The sequence below is a fragment of the Neodiprion fabricii genome, chromosome 1 (assembly GCF_021155785.1).
Source record: "Neodiprion fabricii isolate iyNeoFabr1 chromosome 1, iyNeoFabr1.1, whole genome shotgun sequence".
NCBI lineage: Eukaryota > Metazoa > Arthropoda > Insecta > Hymenoptera > Diprionidae > Neodiprion > Neodiprion fabricii.
Genome location: NC_060239.1, coordinates 21,622,561 through 21,628,560, shown reverse-complemented (window position 1 = coordinate 21,628,560; position 6,000 = coordinate 21,622,561). Strand labels below are relative to the sequence as shown.

Genomic DNA, 6,000 nt, shown 5'->3' with positions numbered 1-6,000 from the left:
AGTCTGGAATCGGCAGGAAATATGAAGTGCGTATTTCTTGTTTAAAATGTGGAAACTAAAATCATAATACATCATATCATATCATCATACATCATACATTATATCATATCATCATAGATCATACACAATATCTTACTTAGTATTAAAGATCGAAACCAAAGTTGCGATGTTTGGATTTTCGGATATTCAGAAAGTGACATCACCCAAATTTTTTTTCTCTTGACGTCATCGACCTAAAATCAGTTAGCCGGATTCCTCAGTCTGAAAACAACTGCGCAGTAGAGCGGACGTATCAGAACCGCGCTCCGCAGATTTCGAGTACCGGGTTCTCTACCTTCTGGATCCTGTGCTCCAGGTCCGCTACCAGGTGGAACTCGACTTCCAGAACAAGCGCTCCGTAGTTCTGGCTGTCCAGGTCCTTGACCTTGAGGATCTTGGCATCCAAGAAAAGCGCTCCGTAGTTTCTGCGCTTCAGGTCCGCTACCTGGTGAAACTCGACTCCAGGATTAGCGCTCCAGGTCCGCTACGTGGTGAAATTTGACTCCAGGACAAGAGCTCCGTAGTTTCTGCGCTCCTGGAACGCTACCTGGTCAAACTCTACTTCCGGGACAAGCGCTCCGTGGTTCATGCGCCCCGGGTACGCTACGTGGTGAAACTCTACTTCCAGGACAAGTGCTCTGTGGTTTCTGCGCTCCAGGTACGCTACCCGGTAAAACTCTACTTCCAGGACAAGAGATCCGTAGGTTCTGTGCTCAAGGTCTACTACCTGGTAAAACTCTACTTCCGGGACAAGCGCTCCGTGGTTCCTGGGCTATAGGTACGCTACCTGGTGAAACTCCACTTACAAGACAAGCGTTCCGTGGTTCCTGCGATCCAGGTACGTTACCCGGTGAAACTCTACTTACAGGACAAGCGCGCCGTGGTTCCTGCGCTCCAGGTATGCTACCTGGTGTAACTCTATTTCCAGGCCAAGCGCTTCGTGGTTCCTCCACTCCAGGTCCGCTACCTGGTGAAACTCTACTTGCAGGACAAGCGCTCCGTAGTTTTTGCGCTCCAGATCGGCTACACGGTGAAACTTGAATTCCAGGACAAGCGCTCCGTGGTTCCTACGCTCCAGGTATACTACCTGGTAGAACTTGACTTCTAGGACAAGAGCTCCGTGGTTCGTGCGCTCCAGGTACGCTGCCTGGTGAAACTCCACTTACAGGACAAGCATTCCGTGGTTCCTGCGCTTCAGGTCCACTACCTTGTGGAACTCGACTTTTAGGACAAACGCTTCGTGGTTCCGGTTTCAATTTACAATACATTATTCCAATTCATTTTTCTTACAAGCCCAAATTCAGTAAGTGTCAGTGCGCTAATGAAATTTCTATTATCATTTATAATTTTCTCATAATCTTCTTGGTAAAATATGTTGATAGAAAAATCATAATAATCCATATACGATATTTTTGATGTGTTCTAATACTGAAAATATTTATGACTGTTCGAGGTATGACCCGAGGTCGTTGGCGGTAGTCGTTGGAGGTGGTTGGCGGTGGTTGGAGGTGGTCGAAGGTGGATAGGGCTGATTGCGGGTGATCGAGGTGGACGAGGAGGAGGACGAGGAAGACGAGGAGGACGAGGATTTATGCCCAACGAGTATAAAATTTTTACGATATTTAACGACAATTGTATTTGTGTTTTATCTAAAATTTTTCGTACTTCTCATGTTTACAATAAATTATGTCAATTCATTTCTTGCGTAAGCCCAAATTCAACAGCTCTCAATACGCCAATAAAATTTCTCTGATTTTTTATAATTTTCTCATAATATTCTTGGTAAAATAAGTCGCAAAAAAAAATTATGTTAATCCTTACGCAATACTTTTGATGTGTTCTTATACTTAAAATATTTATTACTATTCCAGGTATAACCCGAGGTGGTTATCGGTAATTGTTGGAGGTGGTTGGCGGTGGTTGGAGGTGAACGAGGAGGAGGACGAGGAAGACGCGGAGAATTAACATTCTTATAATATTTGACGAAGTAGGATCAAGATCAGGAGTAGAATCAAGAGTAGGTGTAGGATCCGGAGAAGTAGTATCAGGTGTCAGAGTAGGTGTGGGACCAGGAGTAGGAATGGGAGCCGTAGTAGGAGTGGAAGCGGTAGGAGTAGGGGTAGAAAAAGAAGTAAGAATACAAGTAGGAATAGGATTAGAAGTAGTAGAAGTAGGAATAGAAGAAGTAGGAATAGGAGTAGAAGTAGTAGAAGTTGAAGGAGGCGGAGAAGTAGGAGTAGAAGTAGGCGGGGCGGGAGAGAAGGTGAGAAGAGGGGGGGGAAGGACAAGTGGTGAGGGGCGGGGAGGGGAGGGGCAGAAAGGGGTAGGTGGGATGGGGAGGTGGCACGAGAGGGGCGGGGAGGGGAAGTGGGAGGGGGTTAGGTGGGGTAGGGTAGGGTAGAAGGTAGGGTAAAAGGTAGGGTAGGGTGGGGTAGGGTAGGAGATGGGGTAGGGTAGGGTAGGGTGGGGTAGGGTGGGGTAGGGTTAGGTTAGGTTAGGTTAGGTTAGGCAGTACTAGGACCCACCCTACAACCTACCCTTGGACTCTTGTCTTTCCTGTGATCCGGCTCATCTTCTGGTCACGGATATTGCTGTCTGCCTGCAACAGTGCCCCGAGGAATATTAAGAGAGTAGGTTTGAAAGGGATCAAAATCGGTCAACTCGTGGAAAGTGTTTTTAGAGTTTTTCATATACTTTGGGTTAAATCTTCCATAAATTCTCGAACCGGCAAACCTCGTTAGCACGCTCAACTTTAACCTTGCACTTACACTTTCCATAGCGTTAAAATTTTTAATTAAAAATTCATACTATAATGGAATGCCGCGAGATCAGCATAATTGTCATTAACCACACAATACCGAACCTCAGATTTAGAAAACGGAACGTGCATACCATGCGAGACAAACTGTGCTAGCTGCCAAAATCATTGGGATCATTGCACTGCGTGCAAACACCACTTAGTCTTGCACGAAAACACGTGCTACGCTGCCTGTCCTAAAAACACGTACGAAACGATGGATTATAACTTCGAAGCCTGTCATGTATCCTGTGAAACTTGCAATGGCACCGGTGAAACTCAGTACATCGGTTGTCGGCCTGGACTTTATTTTTCCGAAGGTAAACTTTCATATATTCATTCCGTTTCTGTAGTCAAATTATTCACCTCACTTTTACTTCAACAACTTGTTAGGGTCCCAGTTAGTAGTTGCAGCATCTTTCTAACTATAAGATCAATTTTCACACCGATAGGTACGTGCCTGGCTTCTTGTCCAACGGGATTTAGCCCTGCTAAGAAAAGGCGAGAGTGTGTTCAGTGTCCCACGGGATGTTTGACGTGCACATCCTCCGGTTGCACCATTTGCATCCGTGACTGGAACTTAAACGCCAGCAGTGGAAAACGGACGGTGCAAGAGATGCCACTCGACATGCGAGACTTGCACCGGGCCCACCCGTGACTCCTGCGTCTCCTGCCAAGAGACACTGCTTCTGCAGGGTCAAAAATGTGTCGCTCAATGCGAGGACGGTTACTATTCCGTCGCCCAGCCAGCTGGGAAACCTCTTTATCTACCCTGCCTTCATACATGCAGGACCTGCACCTCCACATTGAACTGTACTACTTGCAATGATGGACTTCAGCTGCAGAGTGGCGAGTGTAGATCTTTCTGTGCTGACGGGTAAGTCGCGGAATGAATTAACCTCACGCACCATATCACGCGGACACTAATTTGATAAGGCCTTAAGACAATCTACAATTTTGCTTTTATGAGTGAGGAATTCGTATAATATTGCTTTTACAAATATTACAGCGATCGTGGACAATGCGCAAAGTGGCACATGTCCTGCAGGACTTGTTCTGGACCCAGGAGAGATCAGTGTGTAACCTGCCCGAGAGGCTGGCAATTGGCTGCAGGAGAATGTCATCCGGAATGTCCCGAAGGATTCGTTAGGACCAGTTTTGGATGTCAGAAGTGTCATCATTACTGCAAAACATGTAGAGGTGGTAAAATATGAGATCATTATCTAGTCTATTACTCACGGGGAACCTATATTCGTTTGGACTTTTAACGTCATTTTAATGTCAAATTGGTTTCGGCCGAAGGGCCGCTAGGGTGCACCTTGTGTCCTGCTCACTCAATGCTGGATGGGGGCCTTTGCATAGAATGTCTCAGTAGCCAATATTACGACTCGGTGACGCAACTCTGCAAAAGCTGTGACTCAAGCTGTCCGAGATGTACCGGACCGGGAAAGTTTAGTTGCTTGTCATGCGCTGCTCCGTTGCACATCGACAAACAGAACAATCAATGCGTCCCTTGCTGTCCAGCTGGTATCAATAATGCCAAGGATCAAGATTGTTGTATATGTAATCCAGCAACGGGTGGGTTGAACTTCTGCTTGATTCTGATAGTGAGATGTTTGATGAACCTGAATATTATTTTGTATCTCACTTACCATGTCAACATTTCATGATGCAGGTGGTTGCCGGAATAGCTCTCCAGCTGGAAAGCGGACAGTTTTCCGAGACGAAGGTCGGGGGGTTTCAGATATCCTTGGCAGAACCGAGAATTCTGCATCATTGGCTGTAACAGCAGCCACTGCGTTTGCAGTTGCTATATGCGTTGCATCAATCGCTTTGTTTGCCGCGATATTTGTCGCTCTTCAGGTTAGTCATGATTTTCATCGAATTTAGGCTTCTTGAACTGATCGCAAAATCAGAGAAGCTGTGTATGTAAAATTCATTCCATGATTATGTAACGTGAAAATCAAGCACATTTGTAATCACGAGAAAACCTAATCAACCCTGCCTATGACACTTAAGATGCAATATTAATTACTTGTTATGCATAATATTAGACTTATACTTGTCTGTTGCATGTACAGGCCATATCTAGGAGAAGAGAGTCGACTCTCGGCTACACAAAATTGGCTGTGCAGGTGGAACCTATGGATAAAAAATATTATCTCTAATAGTGAATGTAGCTAATACCGCTTTAACCGTATATTGATTATGTTAATGATCTATTGTGACAAGATCGGAATTAGATAAGCTCTCTAAACACTCTTTTCTAGTCTATTAATTTATATCATGTATACGTAAATGTATATTTCTTCAGTTTATACAATCACTGCGCTAGGACTACCCTTGCCACGTTTTATGGTGCGCTTGTGTAATTTGTATATTATTAACCTTACGTTTTACTCTATTTGCGACAAGTTGTGAGTGTTTCTAATTTCTTGGTAATCATTTATCTACATGTATGTGTATATATGTATATGTTGTGACGTGGATTTTTCCCGCTCCTCGGTCACTCGGAGAAAATGACCGAGAACTTACCGCGTGCACAATAATTTGGCGTTCACGATGTACCCTGGATCTAAAACAATATCGCAAAGTTTTTGTTGGGCGCCTGGCGTGATTAACACGCCTCGAAATCATTAATACGCTATTCCTCGGGCATATGCTCGATAGCTCAGTACCGCGGAGAGGGGAGGGGTAATTCTTGGAGAGAGAGAGAGAGACACTCGAAATATATATGCTATTTAACAAAAGTAAAATAAAATCTTATATTTCACAATAGCAGTGATACAAAACAAAAAAAAAATATAATTCAAAAATCGCTCATCGCGATTCTAAAACTAAACAGAAAATTACACGTAACCTACTCTATTTCTTACTCTAATGAGCTCGCGGCTCCCTAACTAAAACGTCCCTCGACGATCACAAAATCCTCATACGCAGTTCTCAATTTGCAAATTCGCCATTTGTTCTCCATGGCGATTACTGCTCGAAACGAAACTAAAACTAATTATTCGACGGTGCGCCGTCTGGTCTCGCAACTAAAACACAATGCTCAAACTTCTCGTCTCAACTGCTGCGCAACGCAACGGCAATTTCGACTATACATCACCTAACCTCGACTAAACACTATCTTGACTAAACGTAAACTTAACTAAGCGCAAGCA

At 44.5% G+C, this 6,000-nt stretch overlaps 1 pseudogene; it reads left to right on the top strand.

The window, feature by feature from the left end:
• The first annotated feature begins 2,119 nt into the window (after window positions 1-2,119).
• LOC124187852 lies at window positions 2,120-5,301 on the top strand (annotated as a pseudogene).
• Window positions 5,302-6,000: the final 699 nt, after the last annotated feature.